The sequence below is a fragment of the Miniopterus schreibersii genome (genome assembly GCF_964146895.1).
Source record: "Miniopterus schreibersii genome assembly, chromosome: 18".
NCBI classification, from domain to species: domain Eukaryota; kingdom Metazoa; phylum Chordata; class Mammalia; order Chiroptera; family Miniopteridae; genus Miniopterus; species Miniopterus schreibersii.
In genome coordinates, this window is record NC_138121.1 from 9,981,262 (window position 1) to 9,997,124 (window position 15,863).

Here is a 15,863-nt window from a genome sequence, read left to right on the forward strand (position 1 = left end):
CTGGCTCCACAAAGTCCTCAGGGACCCAGGTCCTTCCAGCTTGTGATTCTACCCTCCCGAAGGCGTGGCTCTCACCCAGTGGTCCAAGGTGGTAGCCACAACTTCAGCCACCACGGCTCCATTCCAGGCAAGAGTCTAAAGGAAAGGGCAAAAAATAAAGTGCAAAGGACACACGCTAGCTATCTTTTAAGGGAAGGTCATGGGAGGAGGCAGAGTGTGGCAAAAGTCAGACGGAGGAGAGAGAGAGCCAGGGGACGGCTCAGGAGGGAGGACTCAGTGCTCCAGTGGGAAATCAGGGAGGCCTTCATGGGGGAGATGGCATTTGACGTGAACTTTGCAGGACATATGGTATTTCACAAGTAGAGGAGGAAGGTAGGAAAAAAACAGGGCCTGCACCCCTCCTTGCTGTCTCCCTTGTCTTTGCTGCCCCTGCTTTTTGTCTGTGGAGTACGTGCTTGGGCACTAGGAATGAATGTGCCCTTGTTGTGTTTTGCATTTGCGTGCATTTTTCGGAAGTCAGTGAATGGTGTGTGCCTTTGTGTAGATGTCCGTGTGTGCGCCTGTTTGTACACGGATACCCTGTTGGTGGGAGTGGTGGGGAGGGATGTGTGCCAGCTTCCAAACCCATCTAACCCACCTGATGAGAAGCCCCGAGGGGATGCCCGGCTGCCTCAGTGGCCTTGGGGGGGGGGGGGAATGGTGCTGGCTGAGAGGGCCACTCTCCTCTAAAGAGGTAGCTCTTTCTTTGGACTCACCAGGGCCTTTTGTTTCCCCACAAGCCTTGTCCTTCACACCCAGCCTGCCCCAGGGAAATGCAAAGCCTTAGAAGCAGAGCTTGGGGGAGTGCTGGGGGCAGATGCTGCCCACCACAGTCAGCTTGCCCCTGGCAGGAGGCAGGAGGAGGCAGTTTCTGGTGACTCCGCCCCTCCTCGGGGTGGGAGAGCATCTCCCCGGCCCCCACAGGGCATACGGGTCTCTGGCTAGTGGACTCTCTGGAAACACCTCCCCCTGGCTCAGAGGTGTCTCCAGACACTTATCTGTGCATGTGAAACTACTCTGGAAAAGTGCCCCCATCTGCTTCCACATGATCGCTGTAAGGATTTTAATAAATGATTAAAAAACACTTTATTAATGATGTCCATCTGTGACTCCCCGTGTGCAACCCCTGGTGTGTCTTGATTCCTTTTTTCTGCCTCACGCTCGAACTTTCCACCAGAAGGACCACAGTTCCTCTGTGGGCTAGGACCGTGGCAGCAGAGCCACAGGTTCGGGACTAGCCCCGGGCTTGTGCTGGCTGTTTGCGGGGAGGGGGCACAGAGCAGGACACGCGCAGCGAGCGCCTGTGTGTGCCGGCCCGTTCCAGGGCTGTGGGTCGGGGGAGGCCAGACACAGCCCTGTAAGTGCTCCGAGTGTGGAGGCTCTAGGAGGCCAGATGAGAGGTGGCTTCTGGCTGGGGATCCAGGAGAGGTGACATGGAGCAAGTAGCACAGGAGTGGGACCTGGAAGGAAGAGGTGTTTCAGCATCGTCATCTGTACTTCCCAGCTCTGTGTCTGGGAGACCAGGCCTGGGCACAGTTGTCTCCCCCATTCACACGTGTGTGAGCTCAAGCCCCAGACGGTAAGGTGACTTACCCAGGGCCACACAGAGCACCTCTGATTGGGCCTCACCTTTCAAATAGTTGGACTGTTGTTTATTCCAGTTAGTCCCACCCCTCTGGGTGCCTATGCTGGATCCACCCTGCCCTGCCCATGGGGGTGACGACCAGGATTCAGAGCCGGCCAGGGCTGAGATGTGAGGGCCTGCACATATTCCATGCATAGATTCCAAATTTGTCTTCCTCCCACCTATCTCGAGACCTGACATGCCCATCGCTGAGTCATTTCCGACTTACCTACCCATTTCCTTAAACCAGAAATCCAAGAGTCATCTTTGATGAGCTCTGCCTTACCTCCCATATGCCCCAGTTTACCTCTAGAACATGCGTGGGACACTATTACCCAGATATTTATTCCCTCATTGATGCTGTGAAGTGGGTGCCCAAAGTCCATAGCCGGGGAGGGGCGGAGCCAGGATTTAGTCCCAGCTATTTCTCGTTACCACAGGAAGTAGAGGCCACCTGCCTCTTTCCATCTACATGGCCACACCACCAGCCCTTTCTTGGGTCACACCAAAAGCCCCTCACTGGACCATTTGAATCCAGTCCTGCCTCTGCAGGACGTTCCCCACAGAGCAGCCAGCAGGATCCTTCTAAAACATATGGCCATCGTATCTTCTTCTTGCTTAAAACCCTTAGGAGGGTCCCTAGTACCCTCAGAATAGAGCCCAATCCCCTTCATATAACCCTCGAGGCGGCCTTGCAGGATCTGCCCACCGACCCTGAGACCCTTCTGTCCACGGGCAGGTGCTCTTAACTACTGGCCAGGGCTCCCTTGGGTCTCTTTTCCGCCTTGGTACCCCTGCTCCCCCTTCACTCTCAACACTTGGCCATTAGGCACCCAGAGCAGTGTTAGCCACCCCGGGGGACATTGCAGAAAAGGGACATTGCAGGAAATTATAGAAGAACAGTGCATCTCCACATGCCGGCGAGCACCTTGAAGAGAAACCACCGGGAGGAGAAGACAGCTGGCCGGAGTCTAGAGGAATGAACAATAAAAGAAAGGCCATTACCAGGTTGAAGGAGCAGCACTTGTCAAAGCTGGAAGACACCAGAGGACGAGGTACAGAGTCAGACAAGGTCCAGATGCTCCAGACATTACAGCCCAAGTTGGGGAGGGGCGAGAGGTGTCCCCCCAGCAGTCTGACGTGGTTTTCGTGGCAGGATTTTCAGCCCCGTGGTACAGAGGAAGGAGTGTCTGAGGCCCAGAGAGGTCATGTGACTGGCTCAAGGTCACAGATCAGAAGAGTCAGAGCCAGCCAGAGCTTCGATATTCCTCCCCCTGCTAGTATGCAGCCCTGAGCAGGTGACTGAGGGGATTCGGACAAGCCCCAGGCCTCACTCTACTGGCTGGAGGGAGAGGGAGAGGGGTGCAGGCAGTGACCTCAAAGCCAAGGTTGGAAGCTGTACTGGGGAGAGATTCCCTGTGCTCAATAGTTAGAGAGAATTTGAGCTCCCGCCAAGCACTGTTTGGAGAAATAGAAGCCAGTGTACACATTCATACTTTATGCCTGAATCATGCCTAAGGGCCTGACACAGCCACAAAAGTAAGAGCAAACTTGAACTTCCAACTTGAAGCTATTCTGCCTGGATCTAAGCCATTGCGTCTGGCCCCACTCCCAGGCCAGGTGTCGCTCTCACTGCTTTTGTGGGTTGAAGTAACCCCCTTCACATAACTCAAGTGAGGATTACTGTTGAGTTTTTTGAATTATCAAAAAGGAAAGAACAAATCAGGACCACAGCCGTTCAAGCCACTGGTTTAGTGGACACAGGCCTGTCCCCTAAACTGGAGAGGGAGCATTTTCCCAAGAATAAGGGTGACATCAGTGTGGGCACTGACCCTGAGGGATGCTGTGCAGCCTCCTTGAAAACACCCAGATGGGCTTGAGCTGTTTCCGTCTCCAACTATCGCTTCTTGGAGGCTAGAGAGGCTATTGCCCTCCACACGGGGCCAGATGGCTGCTGCACAAGGCTGTGCTGACAAACCTTGGAGCTCCTAGATCAGAAGTTGCCTTTTGAGGCCATCGATTCAGAATGAAACAACAATCTCAGTCCACGTGAGAGCCCAGCGCCCACCCAGCTCACCTTCCTCTCTTTGCAGATGGAAAAAAGCAGGATTGGGTAAGGAGGATGACTGGCTGCCACTCAAGAGTGAGTTCCTGGTGGCAGAAGTCAAATCCAAATCTTTCGGATTCCAGACCATCACTCTTACTGGGTTTAGCTGCTCAGGAGACAGAAAAAGACTTCTGGTTTCAACCTGTTGAGATCTTGCTTCTGGGCATGCTTCTCAAAAATTTGGTTCAAATAACTCTTATAACACTTTTCTCTAGGTTTGGACGTTCCTGGACATGGCGATGAGGCAATGTAGGTGCTATTGTGATGACAGGAAACTGCATTTTGTGCAATACCTGTGAGAATTCCTGTTGACTAGAATTCTACTCTTTATTCCTTTTAATTCTGACGTGTCTGAGCAGGAAATGTCTGTTTAACATTTGACAAAATTCTTTGTTTAATTCGACTGGATCCTATGTGTAAAAGGAAAACACTTAAACCACACTAAATTTTTTTTCCCTTTTAAATTTGCTGCAAAAAGCTTTATTGTTTCCATTTGGTCCAAGGCATGGGAGAGGGCTCCAGGGTGGTTAAAAGGCTGCCTAGTGGTTTCAGGGAGAGGCTCAGGCAGAAGCCAGGCACCAGGGGGACGCAGAGGGGCCCCTCAGAGGCCTCTGGGCTCCAAAGGCTCCTAGTCCGCTTGAGGGGGAGCCTTTCCGAGAGATACTCCCCCCGCCAGCCTGGGGCGCACTAGCTGCGGAGGTGACCAGGTGTCGCCCATCTTCCTGAGGAGTTTCACCCGCTCGCCCAGGAAGCGGCTCTGCAGGAATCACAGAGCTGAGGGGCTGTGCAGGCAGAGCCCGGGGCCTGCAGGTCCCAAAGGGCCTGGGTCAGGCTCCTCTCCAAGGCCGCGGCGGCTTCCGTGGCGTCCTGAGAGTCACCCCACTCATCCTGGGGAGGCTTCTGCACGTCCTGGAGGAGGGCACAGCCGCCGAGCTGGCTTTGCATCTTCAGGAACCGCTCGGTGCCCTCTCACTTCTCCTTGGTCAACTCGAAGGAGCGGCCCACACCCTCCAGAGCCACAGCCTCGCGGTGGAAACAGAAGCCCAGAGAGAGAGGTAGGTGTCGGAGGTCACAGACGCAGGGTGACCAGGAGGTTGATGGGAGCCTCCACCTTGGTGGAATAATTCTGACGAATTTGGGAGCTCGTGGTTGTTCGGCGATAAGGCGTTAAGCTAAAAAAATGATGTTGGCTGGTCTCAGAGACTGAGGATGGCCGAGATGGTTCCGAAGGTGGCGACTGGAAAAGAGTTTGGAGGCTGGTCGGAGGCTGGACGAAGGGGCGTCCCCGGGTCTGTTCCGTCCAAACACTGTTAAAGCAAGAGACAGACCCGGGGACCCCCCAGGGCTGCCGACACAATTCTTTTCAGAGAATTGGATATTCTTGTGCCCCGCCCTCCCCAGGATTCTAGGAAAAGCTACAATAAAGTAGATGAAAAGTACAATAATGTGAGGAGGAAGAAGGGGTCTTTTCTGTCACTAGGTGGTGTATGTCGAGGGAGAAGTGACTCATTTGTTTGTGGTTTCCTGAAGTTCTCGGCTGCGCAGAGTAAGCCCCCACCGATGGCGACCTGGTTGATATTAAGGGTTAATATATCCTGACCCTGAATCTGTTTTGGTTTGTTTTTCGAATCTGTTATTTAATGTGTGACTTCTTCAGCATTTTAAAAAAGGAAGTAAGGCCCTAGCTGGTTTGGCTCAGTGGTTAGAGCGTCAGCTTTCGGACCGAAGGGCCCCGGGTTCAATTCCAGCCAAGGGCACGTGTCTCAGTTGCAAGCTCCATCCCCAGCCCCAGTCGGGGCACGTGAAGGAGGCGACCAATAGAAGTGTCTCTCTCCCATCAACGTTTCTCTCCCTCCCCCCCTTCCACTCTCTCTGGAAAGCAATGGAAAAATATCCTCTGGTGAAGATTAAAAAAAAGAAAATAAGTAACAGATGCAAGATCCCTATGAACGTTGAGCTTTGGTGGTTGGGGGACTTTTCTCAGTTTGTTCATTGTGTGTGTGTGTGTGTGTGTGTGTGTGTGTGTGTAAAATAGCCACACCTGCGTAGAAGGTAACAGGACCTTGTAAGGGAATGAGGGCAGGAGTGCGTGTGTACCTGCGGGAAGGGCTGCCTCCTATCAGGAGGTGTTTTTAGAATCATCTGCCTCCCTCCCAGCAGGTGGCAAAGGCTCAGGACCCACTCGTGCTCCCTAAGCAGAGCCAGGGTGGCAGAGAGGGCCTGCCGCCGGCAGCACGGGTGGGCAGATGCTGCCCTCTGGTGGCGAACGCGCCGGCGTGCTCCCCGCAGGGCGCCGCAAGGGCGGGCGACGCGTTTCACCTGGATCCTCAGCAGCCCCCCTCCTGCTTTTGGAAGAGAAGCGATTTTAGCAGAAAGTAATTTTAAAAATTTATAACTTAGAACAAAAACGGTTGTATTCTGGAGTAAAATGTATGTTATATTTATTTTAATTTTTAAAATTTTATTTTAAAGACTGTTTCAGAGCAGTTTTAGGTTCACAGCAAAATTGAGCAGAAGGTACAGACGTTTTCCCATATACATGCTCCCTGCGCCCCCACATGCACAGCCTCCCCCGTTATCAACACCCCAAACCAGAAGGTACAGACGTTTTCCCATATACATGCTCCCTGCGCCCCACATGCACAGCCTCCCCCGTTATCAACACCCCAAACCAGAAGGTACAGACGTTTTCCCATATACATGCTCCCTGCGCCCCACATGCACAGCCTCCCCCGTTATCAACACCCCAAACCAGAAGGTGCATTTGTTACAACCGATGAGCCACCACTGACACATCGTTGTCACTCAGAGTCCATAGTTTACTTTAGGGTTCACTCTTGGTGCTGTACGTTCTTCAGGTTTGGACAAATTTATCAACTATTATGATATCATACAGAGTATTTTCACTGCCCGAAAAATCCTGCTGCTCCACCTACTCACCACACCCTCCCTCACATATTTATTTTTAATTTTATATTAACTTTTTTTTTGCTGTTAAATATATATTATTTTTTTAAATTTTTATTTATTTTAATTTTTAATTTTTAAATTTTATTATTGTTTAAAATATTACAGATGTCTCTTTTTCTCCCCAATGACCCGTTCCACCCCGTTCCTTCCCCCTCCTCAGTCCCTCTCCCCACCATTGTCCATGTCCTTGGGTTGACTTTATATTAACTTTACAAAATGCCAAGACACTTAAGGCCAGGCACCCAAACCCCTGTTAAATCCTTTCACTCTGCTTTGCATTGTGTTTGCTTAAGGGAAAAAATCCAGATTTTTATAATATAGGTGTGTATAAATACTCTACTGTTTACATTTTATAACTATGAAAATTCTAACACGGGCATATGTTAATTAGAAAGGACATAAGATAAAATGGAAAGAAGAGTCCTGGCTAGTGTGGCTCAGTTGGTTGAGTCTTGTCCTGTGCACTGAAAGGACACTGCCCAGGCTGTGGGTTCAGTCCCTGATTGGGGCCCCCGTGAGAGGCAACCAATTGATGCTTCCCTCTCTTTCTCTTTCCCTCTCCCTTCCTCCGTCTCTAAAGATCAATAAAAACATATTTAAAAACACGAGCAGGAGAAAAATCTTCCCTCCCCATACCCTGTCTCTTTCCTTAAAGGAAACCAATATAAACTGCTCCTTCTAGATTTAAATTAATACGCAGCGTGTATATATGTAGGAATTATGAATCTCAGTCCACAAAGATACGAAACAAATATGACATTTTTTTAAAAACAAACATTTTCTATTTTAAGCCTACATCTTGACATAAGATAAAACCTGACATCTTGACAGGCTGGTGGTAATGGTAACTCCCACCCCCCACCCCCAGGGTCATGTTGCATGTTATGCTTTTGGGGTTTGCTGAGGGGACAATGTGGCCCTTGGTCTTCCATTCTCCCAGGGGATCTTTGAGGAGTCCCTGTTTTCTGATCCTTCAGGTGGTCCTCCACCACTTCCATGGCATGCTCAGGACATGGGACTCTGCCAGCCCTGCCCTCTTATGGGTTTGTATAGAGGTGCCACTAGGCCTGGCCTCTCTGAGGTCCTGCGACCTCTTGGGCATTGCTGCTGGAACACAGGGCTCCTCCTGTCTGCTGATTTCCTTTCAACTTATTTTATCAATTATTGGGAGACAGGTGCTAAAATCTCTAACTATAATTGTGGATTTTTCTATTTTCATGGACCACACTTTGAGTAGTAGCAAGTATGTAGGCATCTCCTGCTACTTGCTTCCCTGGGAAGCTTTTCCTGGCCTCCCAGTTCACCCCCAGGAGGAGGTGCTTATGGAGCACATTCTAATTTTCCTGCAGGAGCACTTGAGCACTTACCACAGTGTTTAATTGCCTATTAATTTTTCTGTCACCTCCACGGGAGCGTATGTCCTAGACAACAGTAACCGGGCTTTGTTACGATCACGTTTGAAAGACTCAATAAATATTTGATGATGTAAGAAAGATATTTGAGGCTCAGTAAATGAACAGCTGGCATAATTAAAATCAGGAACAAGAGCTCAGTGAATTCAGGAAATTGCGGCAAGGAGTGGCAGTGAGCATATAAGGTCCTTGGGAATTAGCAAAAATTACTGGGGAGGGCATGACTTTTCACACGATGAAAAACAGAGCGAAAGCTGACAAGAACATCTGGCACTGGGTTGCATTAGCATCTCCTCACATTTGGAGGGTCATGTTCTTTTTTCGGTTTTCCTTTCTACCCCGTTTCAAAGGATCCAAGTAAAATGTTGACCGGCAGATGGGATTTGGGCCTCATTTGAGAGCCCATGTGTATGCCCGGGGGATTACGGAGCATAGAAGGGTTTACACTGGATGTTGTGGCCCGTCCAGGTGACTGAGGATTTTCACTTTGGCCACAGGAACCAGAAGTAGGGACATTCCTGAGAAAATAAGGCCTCTTGGTTGGTGCAGAGAACTTGGTATCAGCACCAGTAAGAGTCTGAGAACACGCGCAAGATTCCAGACAGACAATAGATGCAAAAACAAATTAAGAGAGCGATGGTTCCAGACGAAGCTTAAGAAAGAGAAAAACCTGCCAGAGGTGACTTCTTTTTGAGGTCTCCTGATGCGGGGAGGGGCCGTCAGGCTTCAGGGACAGAGCTAGGCTCTGCTAGACAAGGTCTGATCCTGAGGAGGTACGTTTGGTGTCATCCCGCAGTGGTGATAGAAGGAGGCGCTCTCAGCGCTTCCAGAGCCAAGACAGATGGTGAGCAGCAGCCACTGAACCAACGGGTAGAAAAATGTAAACGTCACGGAACATTCTTCCACCTGTTTCCCTCTGCAGTGTCAGCTTGGTGCAATAAATCCCCAAATCCGAGCTTCCCGCTTCCCTTCCTCGGGCTCCCCGGGTTGTGTCTGTCTAAGGCATAGATGGGCAGCAGGCTGTTTTGGAAGAGGCCCGTCTAACAGAGATGCTGAGCATCGTTTTTCAAGACGGGGCCCCCTCCCTGATGTTGCCAGATTGTATTAATATTTTCCTTCCCTGGGCTTTGAGGCTATAGGTGCAGTATCATGAAGCCACAGGAAAGAATCCATTCAGTAGCTTTCTGTTCAAACGCTCTGCCTTAGCCACTCCCTTTCTCACTCCGCTGCTGTACTGATCCATGAATTTGTTCAGATTTCTGTCTGTCTAGGGGCTGGCAAGACAGATGTAAATTTTTTTTTTTTTTAAATGTTTTTATTGATTTTTTTTTTTTTTTTTTTTTAGAGCGAGAGGGGAAGGGAGAGGGAGAGAGAGATAAATTGATGAGAGAGAAACATTGATCGGCTGCCTCCTGCACTCCCCCGACTGGGGATTGAGCCCACAGCCTGGGCATGTGCCCTGACCGGGAATTGAACCCTGATCGCCTGGATCCTAGGTCGATGCTCAACCACTGAGCCACACCAGGCCAGGCCAGATGTAAATTTGATGTGGTCCTTGCCCTTCAGGAGCTCATGGTCTAGTGGAAGAGAAAATGAATAGTTTTTTTTTTTTTAGTTATATATAATAATTTATGATTTCTCATAAATCGATGGGTTGGCTGTGATTTTGGTGGGGCTCAGTATGCAGGTTCTTCTACATGTCTTTCCTGGGTTGGGGCTCTCGTGTCGATGCCTTCAGCTGGCTTTTGGGCTTGGCTGGAAGATGCACTGTGGCTTTACTCATATGTCTGGTGTCTTCCGTGTGGCCTTTCTCTTTCCTGAGCTGTCTCAGCATTCGGTAGTCAAGCTCCTTTCCAGCAAGGCGACTGGCTTTGCCAGGGAGAAAGCGGAAGCTGCCAGGGTCCTCAAAGGAAAGGACCAGAGATGGCATCATTTCTGCTACGTCGCACCGATGCAGATAATCACAACAGCAGCCCTGACTCAAGAGGAGGGGTAATAGATGGATGACGTAGCACAGACTCACAGAGAGGGGAGGGATGGATGGCAACCCTTTTGGGGGAGTCTCTTCCTCAGATAAAAATAAATAAGAGCCATAGTTAAAATTCAATGAGCCCATATACGTCAGACCTGAGCAGGCGAAGCACCTGACACATCTCAGAAATGCTCTTACTGTTGCTCAACCCGTTGAAGTAGGAATCGTTTCTTATTCCAACTTCACAACCAAGCAGATGGAGGCTGGTAGAGTTTAAATAAATAACCCCTGGTCCAAGGTCTAATTAATGGCTGAATCAGGATTCAGACCCCTCAGAGGTTGATTTGTCGTTGCTCTAGGAGGGGAAGATGAAGGAAACGGTGAAGGACTCCGGCTATGGGGTCCTCACGCCGTAATAAACGCAGAGGCCAGCACGCACAAGGCATTCACTTTTTGGGAGCCCTGCTACGTGCAGGATGGAAGGTTCCGTGACGTTGCCATGATTTAGTTCTTCCATTCTGATTGGAATTACGCCCTGGCAAACGAGCAGGAACCGTCGGAACTTAAGTAGCTGCTCTATAGACGAATGCAGTCCTTCCGAAGTGGGCTGTTCACTTATTACAAGCTCTCTCGTTTTTCATTTGCTCCCGCTCAGGGCGTGTGGGCTCTGGGGCCTTGGGGTGGCAGCTGGGATTTGAATATTTAATGCGGAGCACTTCCCACCGCCCTGCCTCATTACCCCCACTCACTCTCAACATGCATCAGAAGGTGGGTGGCCCCTGGGGGGGGGGAGCAGGAGATCATCCTGTGGCTTTTCACATGCGCTTTGTCAGAGCCCTGATTATTTGTCTGAATTGCCTGTACGTGGTCCCACGTGAAGGGCAAGGACCCACGTAGGACAACGGTCGCAGTTTTCAACCTACCTTGCAATGGGCTGGGCAAGTTATACTTATTTATTCTGACTCCTCACAACAATCCCTCTTACAGAGAAGAAAACAGATTTCTCAGCTCCAAAGCTTTACCTCCCGGTTCAGACACCAGAGGCTGTGCTTCGCCTTCTGTGATGGGAATTGAAGTGGCTGTTTTTTCTGTCTCACATGGCGAGGGACAGGAACATTAGGACAGGTCTTTGAATACAATCTCTCGTCATTTCCATGCCGTCTTTTGGTTATTTCAGTGAGAGTGGGCAACCTGTGTATATATAGTTCTCAGCGTTGTGTTTCTCCCCTGCTGTCATGGTAGAGCCAGGTTAGGATGCTCATGGGAGTAAGTCAGGTGTGGGCATCCAGAAGCTGGGCCGGATGCAAAATAGACCAAAACGCAGAGCTTATGGATTTACTCTGGATCACCTTCCCCTCTGATGCCTCTGCCAATTGAAGGCAAGCATTTTGAAGCTACCCACGGATCAATATTTACCGGGCATAGCTTAAGGTAATAGGTAGTATTGATCAGAAGAAGAATCTATTGCGTGTGTAGGGGAATACAGCAGGCTAAGCAGGCAGCTTAGTTAGATGAAAAGAACACGGGCTCTGCGGCCTAACAGACACTGATTTGAATTGTGTCTCCACAACCAACCTTGTGACTCTGAGCATTTCTCTGATCAGCCTGAGCCTCAGTGTCCTTGCCTGCAGAACACACCTGCCTCATAGGCTTGTTCTGAGGAAATAACTACTGCGAGTTACCAAGGCTTCCCGCTCCGCAGGCACGGCGATAGCAGCTTTATGTACACCCAGGGTGCGCGTTTATGCTTTTATTGATGCTTGGACACTCGCAAATATTTATGTCGGATAGTGGACCATCAATTTCTGCTATTATATTTCCCTTTACTTTTTCCCCCCATGTTGGTGGTTGTTGAAGTAATTTTCGAACATACCAGCCTCTCCCTGCTCTGCTCAAGACACACAAGACGTGTTGGGTGGCCACTGTGGAATCCTAAGGAGCAAGCTGCATACTCCTGGGTGCTATTGCAGAATAAAAGGAAAGAATCCAAGCAGACGGCAGAACGCGGCGCGCTTCACACGGCTGCTGTGTCGCGGCCCTTCTCTCGGGGAGAACTCTTCGGAGCTCTAAGCCCTCGAGGGTCCAACCTCCCAGGTCTTGGCGTCCTGAATTTAACAAAGGGTATTATCCCTTTGCTAATTCCCTTACCCTTTATTTGTGTCTTGTCTTTGGACTTTATTCCATGTTATCCCATGCTATAATTATTTTCTAAGAATCTTATCGCTGTGTTTGTATTATGAAGTCATTACCAATGCCACAGTACCTAGTTGAGAGTCGGCCCAATGGGTAGGCAAAGATTCCCATAGTTTGATGTGTAAAATAACCACTCAGAACAGTTTATAGCAGAGCACTGGATATTATGTAAGAAAAGGAGATTGTTTAGGTTTGCTAAGGGTAGAAGATGGTTTAGACATGCTGAGTTTTTAGGAGACTTACGCATCATTTAAGTAAGGATGACCCCAACTAGCTCAGGGTATGAATCTGAAGATCAGCAGCAATTTTCTCATGGTCCCCGTTGGACACTTGGTGAACTGGAGGCTCAGAAGTCACTTTCCCAAGGTTCAAAGACGTTGTCTGTCTCGCCAAAGCTCATATGTTCTTTACGCATTATTATTACTATTTTCTTTACCATTCCATGGGTAAATAAATTAATGGAAAAAAAACCCCACCAAGGAGGTAAAATCGTGTCCCCCCCACCTCCAGTTTTTTCAGATAGTCTTTTTCGATCCTACTCAGTGTTCCGCCCACTTCTCATTCTGTTCATTCTCACCTGTCACTTTAGTCCTCGCAGAAGACAGGAGGGTAGTCTTGCCTAAGGAAGTTTGGAAGCTGTATTTGTTTAATATTTCTTTAAATAACACCCAGCGCTCTTTGGCTGTTTAAGATCATTTGGCTGCTTTGCTGCTTGTGCGGACAGATAGGATGCTTCGGAAAGAGGGCACAACAAACAGGAAAACAGACCAAACAAAAAAACACCGAAATGCCAACGAGACGGATAGGGTAACGAAATGGAAAGACCGAGGTGCCCCAGCTAGGCCACGTTGTATTCCAGACTGTGCCTGGTTCTATTTGGGAGCCCGTCCTGGGCTGTCTGTGGGGCCCAGCGCTTCTACTTTGCTTATCTGTCCAGTCGTCGTTGCTGCCGATACAAAGCTCTATTCCTGTGAGGCCGAGTGTGACTCGTTTATTTCACAGGGTGGAGGAAAACGGGAGCTCGTGTTGGAGATGTGGGTGAATAGGTATTGGCGTGGCGTAAAAACCATCACAGAAGACGGAAATCGGAGCGGTAGAGCTGGGGGCCGTGACATGGGGTCCACCTACGCAGCTGGAGGCAGATGCTGATAAACCCATTAGCACAGTCCCAGTGGACCAGTTCTTTGGTCCGGAACTGCTTGTTCTCTGGACAGGAGGGGAAAGTGGAACGGTTGACTTTTAGCATGAAAGGGCTTAGCAGAAGGCAAATTTAGGCTTTTTTAAAAACTCTAAGAGCTCCGTGAATAGTACAATCTAGCCATTTATTCTCCCTCGATGGGTTTCTTTATATCACCAAATTACATCATCTGCTCTTCCTACCAGTTAAAGGTCTTAGCTCCCTATCTGGTTTGCGCCAGGCACTGCTCGGAAGGTGACTCAAGGTCAGGAATTTGGCGTCTGGCTCCTAAGTTTTCACTCTGTTGTCTTTCTTCAGTAGATAAAAGAGGCCCATGAGCACTGTAATCTGTTGAGTGACTTTCATTTAGGACTTTAAAAGGGGTGGTCTGAAGGCTTGAAACATTTTCCCAAGGTGGGAGTTTTAATATTCAGAGATGCCGCCTGCTTTTGGAAGCCGAAAAACTCTTTTGTTGCTGACAAAAATCAGAAAAGCTCTGGAGTTTGGGGGAAAGAGTCTTGTTTTTAAAATCACCTCTGAAATCACCGTGTCATTGTTAGAGGAAGGTTCACTTTGTGGCTAATGGGGACATAATTCGCAGCCGGTGCCTGCCCTGCCCCAGGGGCTCAGGGCTTCCCGCCGCTCCATCCGTCAGTCTCGGGCTCCGCGCGTCGCCTTCCTGAACTGGGCTCGCACACTCCGAGATCTCTCTTTCAATTCTACAGTCACCCTGCGGTGTATTTTTAAAAGCTGCCTCTCTATCACCCAAACCTCCTTTTTCCAAAGGGCAGAAATCAGACACATGGTGACCTCAGGTTTATGTCATCGATGCTGGGAAAGGCGTGCCACCGGGCCCGAGATGATGCAAAGAGGCTGCACACCACCCTGGCCGGTGTGGCTCAGTGGTTAGAGTGTCGGCCCGCGGACTGAAGGGTCCCGGGTTCGATTCCGGCCAAGGGCACGTACCTCAGTTGCAGGCTCGATCCCCAGCCCCATCAGGGCGAGTGCTGGATGCAACCAAATGACGTGTCTCTCTCACATCGATGTTTCTCTCTCTCTTTCTCCCCCCCCTTCCACTCTCTCTGAAAAGCAATGGAAAAAATATCCCCTGGTGAGGGTTAAAAGAAAATAAAAAAAAAGGAAAGAGGCCGCACTGAAGAAACTCCCCCTCCATCCCTCCCACGGCACAAGGTCGGGTTACGCGCACTTGGCACCGTTGACATTTTGTGCCGGATAATCCTCTGTCATGGGAGGCTGTCCTGCCCCTCGTAGGACGTTTAGCAGCATCCCTGGCCTCCACACACTAAATGTCAGTAGCATCCGCTCTGACCCCAGTTGTGACACCCAGAAATGTCATCAGACACTGCTAAATGTCCCCTGGGTGGGGGCAAAATAGCTGTCAGTTGAGAACCTCCGGCATACTAGTGAAAGGCCCAGGCGGTGGAGTCAGGCCGGCCTCGGTAAAGTGTGGCTATGGTTTCAGCGGGGGGATGGTTAATGTGGGGATAGTTAATCGATCTTTCATGCCTCAGTAGCTCCATCTGTGCAATAGGGGTGTGATTTCCTGCTTCACACGCCTGTTCTGACGTTTCAGGGAACAATGCCCGGGGTCGCTCGGTGCTGCTGAGACTCTTCTTCCCTGTCTGTCCTCTCTAGGTCCCTAGTCTTACGCCCCCATCAGCTCCTGCTGGCTCTGCTCAAAGATTCCTCCGTCTTCTGATTTTCTTTCTTTTTCAAAATATGTTTTTATTGATGTTAGAGAGAGAGGAAGGGAGAGGGAGAGATAGAAACATGGGTGAGAGAGGAACATAGATCGGCTGCCTCCTGCATGCCCCCTACTGGGGACTGAGCCTGAAACCCGGGCAAGCGCCAAGACCTTGAACAGAGCCGTGACCTCCCGGTTCCTAGGTTGACGCTCAACCACTGAGCCACACCAGCCAGGCTACTACGTGTCGTTTCTATTTCCCTGGCCAGCCCAGGTCCTTTCCAGTTTCTCATATCAGGTTTCATCCCCCAGTGACTGGGTCACCCTCTGGGTGGGAACAGATATATCACCATCCCAAACTTGGGGGCCTCTTTGCTTTTTCAAATGTTGCGGCTGATCTTCAGGTTTGGAACCCAGCGAACTTCTCTCTGGATACTTGAGTCTTTGGGAAAAAACTTGACCTTCATTTATGACAGTTTCCTAAGTGAAAGGCAGTCTTTGTAAAGGATCGTCCTTGCTTCCTTCCATCCATCCTTTGTTTTCGTCGGCTTCGGGTACCACTGCGTGCTGAGTTCAATAGCCATTTAGTTTCGAGGAGCGAATACTCTGCTGGTGTGGTGAAACTGAAACAGAGAAGGGTGGAGGAGTATCGAAAGAGTACAGA